General features: G+C 38.4%; 1 protein-coding gene and 1 long non-coding RNA gene across 2 annotated transcripts in view; one reads left to right on the top strand and one right to left on the bottom strand.

The window, feature by feature from the left end:
• Positions 1-15,403, top strand: part of CCDC148 (coiled-coil domain containing 148) — a 278,990-nt gene that overhangs the window by 206,644 nt on the left and 56,943 nt on the right. The gene's annotated exons all lie outside the window — the stretch shown is intronic.
• LOC110740877 overlaps positions 9,545-15,403 on the bottom strand; it is a 76,150-nt gene continuing 70,291 nt past the window's right edge. The window contains exon 2 of the long non-coding RNA XR_002516102.2: positions 9,545-9,982. This is a non-coding gene — a long non-coding RNA (uncharacterized LOC110740877). The remainder of the gene's footprint in view (positions 9,983-15,403) is intronic.

The raw sequence follows: 15,403 nt of genomic DNA, 5'->3' as shown, positions 1-15,403 counted from the left end.
GCATTATTGAGGTTTAGGATATGTTGTTGCTGTGTGATGCAACAACATCTAGAGTTCCACAGAATCCACCACAAGGATTCTAGCCTCACTTCCAAAATGGAGATGTTAAGCAAGACTCACATAAAAAGAAGACATATCTCCCCCTTCGTCTAGCATTTCAAAATTCTAATTTAGCCAACTCCTAATCTGCACACCAGCCACTTTGTACAATTGAGGGGTGGGGAGCATTTTCAAGGATATCAGGATACCTCTGATGTGACCTTCAGCCTTACCTTAGAGATCTTTCTGGGGAGGGATCTGTCACTTTGTGAATTCTCAACTTCTTGTAACATCATACCAGTAAATACCAAAAGGCATGGCTTTGCTAGAGCATTGGTACTTGAGTATTCCCCCACGCCCTCAGGGGATCTCATAGTACCCAAATTACATGCTTCCTGCAGAGAACCAAGAAGAGGAGAAATAATCTAAAACAAAAACCAGTACACTATCATAAACAGAATGCAGGTTAGAGGACTGTCACCATTCTTATTTCAGAAGACTCCGGAAGCTGTTGCACAGGAGAGAATTCAGAGTACTTCCCCAGTTCAGATCTGAGCCATTCTCCTGGTGTGGGAATTTGTAGGTTCTTATCAGGGCAATGAACCATGGCATTATAAAATCTCTTCTCCAGTGTCTTTTAATCTAATAGTATACTGATCTAAAGAGCTAAGAGTAGGAAAAAAGGTGAGCACAGAAGAATAATTTTTTAAAAAATTCCCAGGTTTTAAACTCTGCTTTTTCAGGATTGTTGAATTTAAAGGGGTCAATGAATAACACCAAAATAAATAGGTTTCTAAGATGGGCAATAGGATCCCCTGCCTACCCTCCAGACATGTCCTGTATAATCACCCAGACCATAAATACTGTGGATTTTACTCCCATGATTGGGTCAGATTATATGGCACAGAAGACCTTAAAATTATCTGAGTGGTCTTGACCTAATCACATGAGCCCTTTAAAGGCAGAGTGGTCGCAGAGTGGGGTGGTCAGAGACTTGAAACATGAGAAGGATGTGACCACCATTGATGGAGTCACATGGCAAGGAATGTGGTGGCCTCAAGGAGCTGAGGGTAGCCCAGGCTGACAGCCAGCAAGGAAATGGGACCTATAGCCTACAGGCCCATAGCCATAAAGAACTGGATTTTTGTGAATGGGATTGGAAGCAGATTTTTTTCTCCAGATGAGAACTCAGTTTTGCCAACACCTTGATTTCAGCCTGGTGATAACGTAAGCAGAGAGCCCAACCACACCGTGCTAGACTTCTGGTTTACAGAATTCTGAGCTAGCAAGTGAGTGTTGTTTTAAGCTGCTAAATTTGAGATAATTTTTATAAACAACGATTTTAAAAAACTATTACAGATTTTAGTATCTGGAAGTGAAATGCTGCCTTAATGAATACCTAAAAATGCCGAAGTGGCTTTGGAATTTGTAAGTGGGAAGAAGCTGAAAGAATTTTGAGGATATCATCTTGAGGATGATAGAAAAATACTAGAATACCTTGAATCAACTGTTAGTAGAAATATGCATGTTAACAACGTGACTGGTGAGGGCTGAGGAGTAAGTAATGAATGTCTTATTGGAAACTGGAGAAAGGAGGGTCATTGTTAATGTGGTGACAGAAAGCCTAGGGCAGCCATGTCCTGCAGTTAGATGGAAAACAAATTAACCAGAAATGAACTTCCTAGTTGATGAACTAAGATATCGAAACAAAAAAAAAAAAATGTTGAAGGTACCACCTGGATTCTTTTTGCTGCTTGTAGTAAAAAGAAAAGAGATAAATAAAGGGAAGAAGTTTAAGTGAAAAGGATCAAGACTTGATGCTTTGGGAATGTCTTGGCCTGTCTAGATTGGAAAGGATCTTAGCGTTAATAAATTATTGCCAACGCTATGGTATGAAGAACAGACTGAGGTGTGAATATACAATCCTTTGTTTTAATCTTGAAAAGATCAAAAGGTCAGAGTATTTAGTCACATGAAAGACCCTTCTGGGAGATTAACGGTGCTTCTCATGGATCTTTTCAAACTAGCAGGCCTCCAGAAAGGTTAAGGGTGGTATCCCTTAGCCATCTCTGCAGGAGACCGAGAGAGAGACAAGATTATTTCAAAAAGATTGTGGTATAACTTTTGTGAATTCCCAAAAAATCCATAGAGGTCCTTCTGGGTTCTTGGGAAAATTTTATTACAAACACTGCCAGCTTGGACTGAAAGGGACAGAGAGAGTATGACGTGAAAAGAGGCTAATAAACCCCCAAAATTCTATTACAGTGGTGAGAGGCAGGCCGATAAAACGATTCAACTGCAAGTGTGTACTACCGTTCAAGAAAAAGGACGAATGACCCTTGAACCAAGAGGGCAGAATTTAGTACCCCAGGTATTAGAGACTGTGGCTGGCCCCTGTGGCCCCTGGCATTTTTTTGATACTTCCACCGTTGAACAAACTCACCTCTAGGCTCAGAAAGAGCTGTGACTATCCAGATCTTCCTGTAAAAGGACAGGCTGCTGACTGCAAGGCAGAGAAGGAAGAAAGTGCCACCTGAAGATGGATGGCATTTTAAGAGAGAGACTGGGCTGAGCTGAACTTGTTCAGTCATTTCTCCCACATTTGCCAATCAGAATGAGAGGCCATGCTGTGAACCCTCCAGGGGAGAGGAAGTCCCCAGCTATGTGAGGAGTGGAAGATGAGCATTCTCCCTAAGAAGAGTATAGGGTAGTTTCCACATCCCCTGGAACCTCCATGGTGCTAAAATGATATTTCACTAAAGGCTCAAAAGAAGGAGAGCAAGCCAAATACACCTTTATTCAATTATATCTTGGCCTTAAACCTATAACTAAATGGTACACTAACAACCTCATGAAGACCTGAGCCAAGAAGTTCCTAGATATGGAGGTATCGGAGCTGATCTAAGAGGGTGTATTTAGCAGAATAAAGATGAAGAAGAGCCATGGTGGAAGGAGAGGAAAAAAAAAAAACAAATAAACAAAAAAAAACTACAGAGTGGGTAGCAAATGTGGAAGGCCAAAAACTCAGTGAGCCCACTGCAAGTGGGGAATGGCTCAGGGTGGTATTGAGCATGGGACGTTTTGCATTCCCTCAGACCTGAGCTGGAGTTGTAGCACTGCCACTTGTTAACTGCGGGGCCTTGAGGGAAATTACTTTCTCTCCATTTCAGTGTTTGTGTCTGCGTGCTATTTGCATTTGTATGATAAGAAAAGGCATGTGAAGCAGTTAGCACATGCCTGGCACTTAGAAAGGCCGCAGTAAATGATGTTCTAATTGTTACTGTTATTATTGTTACCCCAGTGGAATGGTAGAGCAGACGGCCATTAGAAAAATCATGAGAACCAAATAGAAAAGGTAGAAATGAGGTAAAGATAATAATAATGAAAGGCAGTGGTTTTAACGCTGGTTCAGAAACTAATGTCATGAATACATTTCTTTTTCTCGTTACCTGGTTACTCTTCACCTGGTAGCAGAATGTCTCTAGAGTGGTAGAACTCTACCAACACTAGTGACTGTGGAATCCTTTGAAAGGTCAAGTAAGAAGAAATGTTCTAATTACAGCATAGGGCATGCAGAAATAGTTATCTGTAGTTATCCACCTTAAACCAAATAATCTTTGACTCATTTGTACATCCTGTTGTTCTAAATGGCAATCATCAACAAAATGTACTCATTAGCACCTAAACAGTTCAAACAAACAAAACATACACTAACTTCATAAGTTTCATGACTTCGTGACTTGCTGATCTTATTTTAAACTATATACATAAGTCTTCTAATCTGTGTTTTATTTTGAAATCCCAAAGTCACCTTTCAGAAAATACTATGGCTCAACATATTTCATTTACTGTTATATTGAGTATTGGTACCAATGTCCTGTGTGGCATTTGCCTCCTCTCCAATAGCCTCCCCACCCTTTAACACAGGATAATGGTATCAACTCCTAGTAAGATACATTGACAATAAGATTGTGTATGATTCCAAATGGGACATTAAGGGTCCAAACAAAATGATCATTCATTTATTCGCTTGTTCAATAAGTACATACCAAGTGCCTTTATTGTGACATGTATTATACCCAGTCCTCCATTCTCCATACCTCATGCAATTATAAGAGATCATCCACTCAAGAAATTGCCCCCTTTCTGGTCTCTGTTTAAAGGGAGGTGTTTACCTGCTCTGTCACAAAATGATGTACAATTCTTAGGTCAGTGGAAGCTCTTATTAATAATGCAGAAGGATGTCTTTTAGCTTCAGACTTTATAAGCACAACAAAAAGAGTTAATAGAGAAAAACTAAAAATATAAAATGAAATGAACTATATAGAGTTTGTCACTGGTTAAATTAAGCATGCCTATGTATAGCAAATTAAATATGTATGCATATACATACATTCATACATGTATATGCAAATATATGTATATGCATGTGTACACACACATGTAGAGTGTGACTTTGAGATTTACTTCCTGCCTTTCTCAGGGAGTATCAACAAAGCCTTAACCTAACCTAACCTAACATTAACCTAAGTTGGGGCAGTTAGGAGAGTGGCTTTGTTCTCATCCATGCTTAGACCTCCTTTTATTTCCTGTTCCAGTATCATCAAACTGTAATTTGGGCATGTGTCTTCACACTGGCCCATGCTGGTCTGACTGCTTCCTAGTGTGAATGCTCTTATGCTAACAGAAGTTATAGTTTTGCTATAGCTAATCAAAGTTCAGGCCTTAGAGTATAGACTTTTTGCTGTGACTGACTCCAAAAGACTCTCTTTCTATTAATTTATCTGTTTCCATTGAGGCCTTTAATTGTTGTTGAAGGCATGGTGCACTGTGGGGACTGCAGGATGTGGGACTGTCCTCTGCAGTTTTCTTCAAATGCTTTTGACTGTTTGCCTTTCATCTCCATTGAATGCTCTGCTGTTGAGGAGGGAGAGTGATACAGATCTCAGGGCTTCAGGTAGTGGGAAAATCAGAATGTTGCCTGGAAGCCAATACATAGCAGAGAGGGCGCTGTGAGATGGCACCTGCTGGTCCTGGCCCAGGTCATCCATTTCTTCCAGGTCCTTTTCCCTCATGACTCTCCTTGTTAACCTTGTGTAACAGAGAGACTGAGACTTCTTTTAAAGAAGGGTGTGTATGTGCATGTGTGTGTGTTTGTGTGTGTGTGAGTGAGACAGAGAGAGACAGAAAGAGTGATCTAACTGGATCCCAGTTAGACAAACATGACTTAAACTATAAATATTGTCCGTTTATGTATTATGTTACTAGGGCCACCTGAAATGTGAACACAAATAAAAACACCATGGCAGGACTCAATAGTACAGTGCCATTCAGATGATCTAAAATTGGCTTATAGCACTCTTTTTACATGTTCGTAAACCTGAGAATATGGAATATAAGAACTCCCATAGACTTCTTGGACCACGGAAACATGTCTTTGAAGCACTCCGAACACCAACTTGAGCTTGGTTCTAACATCCATCCACTGAGATCTTTCAGAGCAAGCATCCTCACTGCAAAGGAACTTGCTGCCAGTAGAGCTGAAGTGTCCCTACTTGGCTGAGGGCTGCTCTGATGAACTGCTTCCTACCCTCCCTTTTGTGATTCTTTCAATTAATAACTCCTAAACATGTGATCTTGCAAAGTTTAAGGGAGTATTTTTTATTTAGTTATTAGTCTTTTTCTTTGAGAATCTGATGGAGTACTCCAAATATGGGAACTAAAAAAGGAAACCTAATTGGTAAATTAACTGTCAGGATAATATAATGGTCAAAAGGAGAAGATAGCATATATTTTTTGTAGATAGGACTCCAAAATAAACTGGGATTCAAACCTTATTTTCTGAAGATTTAATATTGGTTCTTTTAGTATTATTGTATGTGTAAAGAAATTAAGTAGAATAGGAGGTTTAATTATGCAGAAGAAATAAACTAGGGATCATCTAATTTTTAAATTTTTAAATGTTTAGTGTTCCTTGCTTTGTTGTTAAAATTGAGAAATAAATATTATTTTATTAAATTAACTTATTAATTTAAATTAACCTTATTAATTTAAATTAACTTTAAATTAACCCTATTAACTTAAATTAACTTTAAATTAACTGAAATTAACATTCACCTTCTAACATGAGACTGAGCATACGGTCAACTCTTGGTACAGTATATGAGTCAATAGGTAACAGAAAACGTGTGGTGGTAACCCACAGATGATAGAATGGTAATCCAAGAAGCTCACTTTTCGGTTTCAGCTGTCTTGTAAAAATAAAAACTTCCAGTAGAGCATCTTTTTAAAAGGTAGAAAAGCTGATAGAATCTTTCTACCCTCTGTCAGGATGTAGTTTTAAGCAAAACCCAGAAAGAGAGAGAGAGAGTGAGAGAAGCCTGGATAATCAGGAGCCAGATATATTTGTTTTTCTGGGAAAGATTTCCCATTAGACAATTTTAGAGAAAGAATCTTGAGTTTACCTCCAGGTGTAAATTTTTGACTATACTTTCTGGCTAGGTCTTGATTATTCATAGGAATTTGATTTAATTAACAGATACCTAAACAGTACTTGCTATGTGCAAGGCAGTATTCCATGTTCATTTAATCTTCTTAACAGCCCTAAGGGGTAGATACTAATATGATCCTCATTTCATGAATGAAGAAACTGAGGCACATAGGGGTTATATAATTTCCCCGAAGTCACATGAACATTAAGTGTGCAGTGAGGATTTGAACCTGAGTGGTCTGACCGGTCTGATTTTAGACACTGTGCTATGCTCCCCATCATCATGATTGCTATGTGCTGTTAATTTTGTGATTAACTAATTTTGAGAAATCTCAGTTTCAAACTATTTACTTTCGGGTCACTTTAATGGCTTTGGTCCTGTCCTGGTTTACTCAGAACTATTCAATGGATAGGTAATTGATAATCTTAAAACTCTTTGTTGTTGCCTGCCTGCTTTCTAGTAGAATTTCTTTTGTGTTCTAAAAGTCCACACCACTTACTATGTCTGCCTCCCTATGCTTCTTAAAATTCTTTTAAGATTCTTCTCCCTGGGGTAATGAATTATGATGTCTAAACACTTTACAGGAAACCAGACCATTATAATTTGATCATAGTTGAATTATCAAGACATGTGTTATGGAATAGATAAAAAATACCTTCTTCATTGCCTCCTTGGTGCCATTCTTGTGTTAAGTGGACTGAAGAAAATGTAACGATTTTGGTGTGATTTCTTTTCCTACTGACATCATATTTCACAAGAAGAGAATTTCCACAGGTTTCCAATATGACATCTGCCTACTTCTCAGAATCTGTACCTCTCCCCTCCCCTTACCTTTTTTCACAGTGCATGACATGTCGGCTAGTCCCTCCATTTGTGCATGGAATCTTATCCCCTTTCTCCTACTCAAGGTTATCCCAATTTCTCTCCCACCACCATCTCCGCTTTTTCTAGCTCTTTCCAGGTACCCTAAAAATACACCATTATGGCCTCCATCTATAAACTATCCTCCCTCGATCCCACATCCCCACTTCAGAAAATCTCATCATTCCCTGGCCTATACACAGTGTCTCCAGCTTCTCTTCTCCCATTCCCTCTTGAACCATTTTGTCCCTCGCTCAAGCAATGTTGCACTTGCCAATGTCATTACTTACCTCTGTATTTCAGTCATCAATTCTTTGTCCTCACCTTACTTGAATTATTATGATAGAATTGATCACTGCCTCCTCCTTGGAAAACTTGATTCCTTTGGCTTCTAGGAAGCCACTCTTTCTTTGTTCCTCTGTCTTACTGGTATCTTCCTCTCAGTAAACTTGGATGAATCCTCCTCACCATTCCATCTTCTAAGCTTTGGAGTCTCCTCGTGGAGGGGGGGGGGGGGGCGGTCAGTCCTCTCAGTATGTGTACTCTCTAGTGATCTCAACCAACCCATATGACTTCATATACCATTTATTTCCTAATACTAATTCATACCTCTGGCCTGGACTTTTCTTTTGAACTCCAAACTCACATGTGTAACTCCTCAAATCTAATATTGCCAAACTATATTCTTGCTTTTCTCTCCAAACATACTCTTTCCCTAGTTTTTCTTTTCTCAGAAAATGGAAATCTAGTCCCCTAGCACTCAGGTCAAAAGCCTTGGTATCCTCTTTGACCTCTATTTCCCCCATTATACCCTTACCTGTTGGCATGGATAGAAGGCTCTACCTTTAAAATATAATTAGGACTATTATAATAGCTTCCTAATCTCCTAATTAATTTATCTGCCCCTTCCCTTTCCGTTTCCACTCTGCCTTTCCAATCAGTTTCCCACACAGCAGACTGACCGATCATTCTAAAACTCACTTTAGATCATGTCACTCCTTGGCAGAAAACACGTCAATGACTTCCCATTCTACTCAGAATAGAATCTAGAGGTCTAGCAGGGACATACCTGGCCCTGTGTGATCTGCCTCCCTGCTCTGCTCCGATACCTCTTAGATCTCATATCCTACCCATCTTCCCATCGTTGAGCTCCAGCCCAAGCAACCTACTTCCTACTCCATGAACACTCAAGTATATGTCCCCCTAAGCCTTTTGCCCAGGATTGGAACAATGTGCTCCCAGATGTCTGCATGAGTCACTCCTGCACAGCATTCAGGGTCCTGCACAAATGTCATCTTAGAAAGAAAGCCCTTGATGGCCCAACAAAAATGGCATCCTCTTTCTCTGTCACTATCTATTTATCCTTCTTCATTTTTTCCTCAGCACTTGTCACTCCCTGACATCTATTTATTGACTATCTTCACTTCCACTTCTAGAATGTAAGCCCCAAGAGAAAAGAGAATGTGTGTAGTTTCTTTATTGCTTTAGCCCCAGTGCTGGCACAGGGCACTCAAAAATAGTGGTTGAATAAATGAATTCAATGAATGAAAAGTATACCACTCTCCTTTGATGTTATGGTATAGAGGAAAGCATGCCAAGCTGAGAAGTCTTAACAAGAGCAGTGACCTTGGCAAGTTATGTAAGCTCTGTGGGTTTTGCCTCCTTAGTTGTAAAATGAGGTGTTTGGATTAAATGATTTTAAAAATCACCTCAGCTCTAAGCCATGATTGAATGATTCAGGTTTGATTACTTTTCACTTTTCACTGTCTCTGACACTTCAGGTTTTGAAATACAACATCCTCAGTATATATACTCCCTTCTTAATGAATAGTGAAACGAGAGAAATTAAACAAGATTATAGACAAATTCATTTCAGCAATATCAACATATGACACGATCATTATGCAATATTTCAATGCCCATACTGAAAACAGAGCTTCCTCCTAAAGAAGACATGACAGTTATTTTTTAATCCACCTGGCATTTCAATTAAGGAGGAGATAACTAATGTGTTTACCCAGGAATACTTTCTTGGCTCATCATGTTATAAGGACATGGGACTGCATCACAGCAGAAAATAGCTTATTGCCAATTTGAGTGGGAAGGTTTGCTATGGGAAAATGCTCACATAAGTGACCAAAGTGAACATCACCTAAAAGAGATTAATGTTATTTATTTATGCATATAGACATCATCTACTTCCAAACAATTTATAATAAAAGGCATTAACACTCTTGTGCTGGATATCTTCTCCCTGAGTCATATCACTCTCCATTCTGCTCCGTAACAGTTTTCACAAATGGCTTCCTTGACCTCTGGCTTTTGGTTTGGTTCAGCCAAAGTGGAACATGGGAGATCAAGGTGAGGGAGAGGTGTGGGGTTTGGAGAGTTGTTTCTCCAGCTCCTTGTCCTGCAGGATTGTGCTGATCAGTTGTGTCCTTCACCAGAGGTCTCAGCTCCCGTCAGCAGTCCTCCTCGCCCAGCACTGCATGAGTCCTTGTGGTTGCCCTGCATTCCCACCCTCCTTTGTCAGTTGTCCGCTTATTACATTCTTCTTAACTTATCCTAATTTTCAGTGTGCCATCTGTTTCCTATTAGGAATCATTAAAAGAGAAAGTCAGTAAAAGAACAAAAGATGAGAAATTAAGGGAATGGGAATATCATTATGTCAGCAAACCAAGACTAAAGAAGGGTGTTGTAATTGAACATGGTTAAAGTTAGAGGGAAACATTTAGCTCTTATTTGCTGATAGTAGAGAACATACCAGCAGATCAGGAGCTGGTAGCACTGGGAGGAGGAGTACAACCCACTCAATGGATAGCATTTTCAGTAGAAATTTTACAAGAGCCTAAGTCAATCCTCTTATGAGATTGCACCAGCCTTTATAAGACCTGTGGCATAAAATTAAATCATAATTCTTTGAAACTTTTCTATAGAAAATGAAACTGCTGCCACATGCAAGGTGATTAAAAAAAAAAAAAAATGTTACATAGAAATATATATAGGATTCTTGTCATTTGACCTGATACAGGAGTAGAATTTGGAAACTTCAGGAATGAATAATAGTTATGCCCCGTACGTGCTCCTCCCAAATATTAATTTCCTTGGCCAGACTTTATAAAAACTGGCCATAATATACTTACGCATAATATACACAATATGCTTTTGTAGTTATTACTATTATTATTTTTAACTTTTATTTAAAGTTTAGGGGTACAAGCACAGGTTTGTTACATAGGTAAACTTGTGTCATGGGGGTTTGTTGTACAGATTATTGCATCACCCAAGTATTAAGCCTAGTACCCATTAGTTATTTTCCTCATCCTTTCTCTCCTCCCACCCTCCACCTTCAGAAAGGCTCCATTGTGTAATTATAAAGTATTTTATGTCCATCGTAGATAATTTGGAAAATGCAAACAAGCATACAAAATACAATAAAAATCACTCGAAATCCTAAACCACTGCCAAAAGAAAATTAATGATGTCTTTATACTCTTTTTTCTACATGTCCAAGAACTTTAACTTAACTAGAATCACACAATATAGGTTATTTTTAACCAGATTTTTTTCTCATTGATCAACATTTTGCATATTTTCCCCTTTTTCTCCTGCTGCATAATCTTTAGTGGTTGCATAGTGTTGCATCAGAATAGTGTATTTGCAAATCTTGCAATTTGGGATCGTTGTATTGTTTCCAATTTTTCACCCTTTTAAGGTTGTGATGAACATACCTGCATATAAATCTTTGCATAGATTCCTGCCTGTTAATCCTTAAAAGTTTATTTCTTAATTCTTAAGATTTTTGCTAGTTATTTTCTTATTTTTATTTTTTAACATTTATTCTTCAGAAAAAGTATGACAATTTACCCTCCTAGCGGAGGTAGATGAGCTTGTTTATCACCTTGGAGATTGGTTGCTAAAATGTTCAAGTTTAGGGCACTGATAAGTAGCTGAAATGCAAACAGTTTTAATTGCAGTCTGAAAGGAGATCTATTAAGTTCAAATAACCAGGCAGGATGGTTGCCAAATTGACTTTCTATTTTGAAAACCAAGGATTAACTCTGGTTTCTTACTCATGTAGAGAGTTTTTCTATCTTTGCATAATAAATGCCCTGGAAGGTAATTCTTTTGAAGCCTTTTTTTTTTTTTTTTTTTTTAGACAGAGTCTCGCTCCGTTGCCCAGACTGGAGTGCAATGGCGTAATCTTGGCCCACTGCAATCTCTGTCTCCCAGGTTCAAGTGATTCTCCTGCCTCAGCCTCCCGAGTAGCTAGGATTACAGGTGCACGCCACCACGCCCAGCTAATTTTTGTATTTTTAGTAGAGATGGGGTTTCACCATGTTGGCCAGGATGGTCTCTATCTCTTGACCTTGTGCTCCACCCGCCTCAGTGGGATTACAGGCGTGAGGCACTGCACCCAACCTGAAGCCAATTTTTTATTCAGAAACTTAAGCCAGTCCTAGGTTGAAGCACACAGAAGCACACCATCAAACTACAGAAGAGATAATGTTGGCTGAAAGGTTTTGAGAGTAGGAATAACTAAGCATAGAATACCTTTAATCTGGCTTCCATGAGCAATTTGACCTAGAGATATACCAGGTCCCCATTCTCTGTTGGGATTAAATGCACCTCCATACCCCTGCATGAACTGGCTAAATGAACTGGCTCACTGTTTGAAAAGTTGCCTATCCAAATGTTTTTGGATTCATATGAGCTGATATAAGAAAAGTATTTTGGGCAATGCTATCTTTCTATGTTCTTTCTCATTGGGTCAGTTTAGCAAATGTATACCTTGCATCTCTCATCTGAAAGGTGCAATACTAGATACAAATAAATATGATAGTACAAGGCATGCTCCTTACCATTCAGAAGTTCACACAAAGTTGTAAAAATGTATGTGGCAAAATATAGATGATTGTAAAATTGATCACATAGAAAGAGGGGTCATGCTTCAATTGGTGGTGATTTTAGGGGGTGCAGGGACCATCATTGATCTAAATGAAGTGCATGGGAAAAATTATAGTAAAAAAAGCATACTTTTCTATTAAGACGTCCTGTTATGTTTTTACATATAACAATGCTATGTTATATGTAACATATATATATAACATATACAATGCTATGTTATATGTAAAACATACTTTTTGTGTGGAGTTGCATATTCCAGGCCAAAAGTAGAAAGGGGATCTTTTTAAATAATTGATGCTTAGGGATTGTATAAATTTCTGGGGTACCTGGGATATTTGATACATGCGTAAAACATGTAATAATCAAGTCAGGGTAATTAGGATATTCATTACCTCAAACATGTATCATTTCTTTGTGTTGGGAACATTCTGAATGTTCTTTTCTAGATATTTTGAAATATACAATGAATTGTGATTAACTATAGTCATCCTGCTGGTGCTATTGAACACTAGAATTTATTCCTTCTATTTAACTGTAGTTTAATATGCATGAAACAACTTCTCTTCATCCCCTGCCCCTTACCCTTCCCAGCCTCTAATAACCACTATTCTAGTCTCTACCTTAAAAAAGAATATCTTTAAGATGCAAGGAACTATCTAATTAGAATCTAGAAAATGGAATAAAAATGTGCTTTATCTTAATGGCTTATGGGGACTGGAACTGGATGCTTTGAACTTCATATCTTTTATGAGTCTGGTTAAGTGTTATGACTTCCTTCTGACTGGGTCACAGGTCAGAGATAATGACCTGACAACAATGTACAGAAGTCTATGTGTTCAAAGATTCAACATCACACAGCGTGAAATAAGAGACCAACTGTTTGCTGCTCTAATCCTTTTGTCCTAACTTTCTGCTTCCTATGTATAAATAAGAAGTTCTTATTTCATGTTGAATTTAATGGTTGTATAATATTGGTTCAAGTTTTTTTTAAAGTTAAACTTTGAGATACTCTAATATTATAAATGTTCTGTTTACAAGTATAGTTTTTAATAGGAAACAAATCTGAAAGATTACAAAAGTAAAGTAGGATATAAAAATGATCTTAGACTGAAAAGTAGCATGACATTATTTTGGCTCCAAAATCTACGTGGTGAATAGTTTCTACAGTTTTTATTTCTACAGTATTTATTACACTTTTACTGGCTTAACTTTATTAAAATGAACAAAATGTGGGATTGTGAAAATAAACATCTTACATTCAATACAAATCAGAAGTATAACAATAAGAGGAGATAGGGGATAATGAGTGCTTGTTTTGTTTTTCTGTAAACTTCATGTGGAAGTAAAGAGACAAGCTATAAATTCAACTCTTATCATATGCTGACTTTCTGATTCTTCTATCATTGGAATATAGTAAGAATCCTTCAACAATCAGTATATTTAAAATCTCTGTCTCAACAAATGTCCCAAAGGACTAGTTAAATACCCTTAGTCTTTACTTCAGTTTGAGGCTTGCAAAGCTAATAATTCTTGATACATACATTGTAGGATGAATTAATTGATGAAAAGTGAATGGAACTGTCCTTAGGAAGTACTTAGTTCGGGCTTTACCATCCTGAAAAGAAAACTGCTCTTCTGGTTCCCATGCACAACTTTGTTATTCTTGGACCGGAGACCAGAAGAAGCTTCCAGTCACCTAAGAGTGAACAATTATACCCTCTTATGTGTTAGACATGATACAATGTACTAAAGATACAAAGATAAATAATGCAGATTAATATGGGAAATGCTATGCTAAGAATACACAAATAATGCCTTAGAAGGTACAGCTAGCTATGTCTGGAGGAGAGGAGAGGGAGAAAGGCTGAGAAGGCAATGCTAAAACTGAGTCTTTAAAGGATGCATAGGAAGGATTTACCAAGCAATAAGGCAGGGCAGAACTTTCCAGGCATGTAGTAAATGCCCAAATATATTGGTAAAGATCCAGGGGCAGAACCTCATGAAAAAAGTAAAGGAATGCAGGTAGTCAAAGAAAGGAGGGTCATAAACTATAAGCTATTGGAGTGCCATGGATGGAGCTACTGTTTTTCTAGAGGGCTCAGAAGATTCAAGGAGGAGGTGGCATTTGTTCTGATCTTAAAGATATAGTGAGTTTGACAGGTGGAAGAGGGAAATTAAGTCATTCTAGTAGAGAAAGCTGTGCAGAAAAGCAAATAAGCATGAGAGTGCATAACCACATTCTCTTTCCTGTTTACATCCTCATACTGGAGACCTCATCCAGTCCTCTGGTGTCAAATACTGTTTATGTGGCCATCTCCTTAATTTAGGTCTCCAGCACTGAGTTCTCCCCTAAGCCACCCATCTGTGCCTTCAGATGTTCGTCTGGCCCCTCCACTTAGAGGTCTTATGGGCTTGTCAAGTGTTATATGTTCAAAACTGAGTTCTCATTTTTGTTCCTTTTCCAAGCCTATTATTCTCCCAATCTTCTATCTCAGTTACCAGTAGCACCATTTAACCAGCTGTTCAAGCAAAAAACCTAGGAATTGTCCTTGATTAGTCTTTCCTCCAATCTTCACATAGAATCTCTCAATGAGCCCTCCTGGAATCTCTCAATGAGCCCTCCGATTCTCCTGAAAAGCACATCTCAGATCTGAACACTTGAATCCATCTCCTGAGTCCAGGGACCAGCGCTGCCTTTTCCTTCTATCTGGTCTCCCTGTTTCTCCTTAGCTTCTCTACTACCCATGCTCCACTTCATATCCAGAGCTTTCTTTTTAAAATATTAGTCAGATCATGCTACCATTTGCTTTAGTCTCTTCAATGGCTTTTCCTTGTTTCTAGAATTATATCCTGGCCAAATCATCTAACCCCCATGCAGCTCTCCAATCTTGCTTCTAATCTTAACCTATGCCACCTGCTCCAGCTCCCAACATATGTGAGGTCTTCCCCATCCAATGCTGTTGCACCCTCTTCCCAATGTACTGCCCTTCATCTCTTCCCATGGGTGTTTCACTCTCATCTACCAGGTTTTCAAACAAATGTCATGTCATCCAAATGTCCTATTTAAGACATTTAAAAGATACCTTCTACTAATTCTACTCAAA

Source organism: Papio anubis, chromosome 10, assembly GCF_008728515.1.
Source record: "Papio anubis isolate 15944 chromosome 10, Panubis1.0, whole genome shotgun sequence".
NCBI lineage: Eukaryota > Metazoa > Chordata > Mammalia > Primates > Cercopithecidae > Papio > Papio anubis.
Note: the sequence above shows the minus strand (reverse complement) of the source record. Positions and strands in the feature narration are given on the sequence as shown.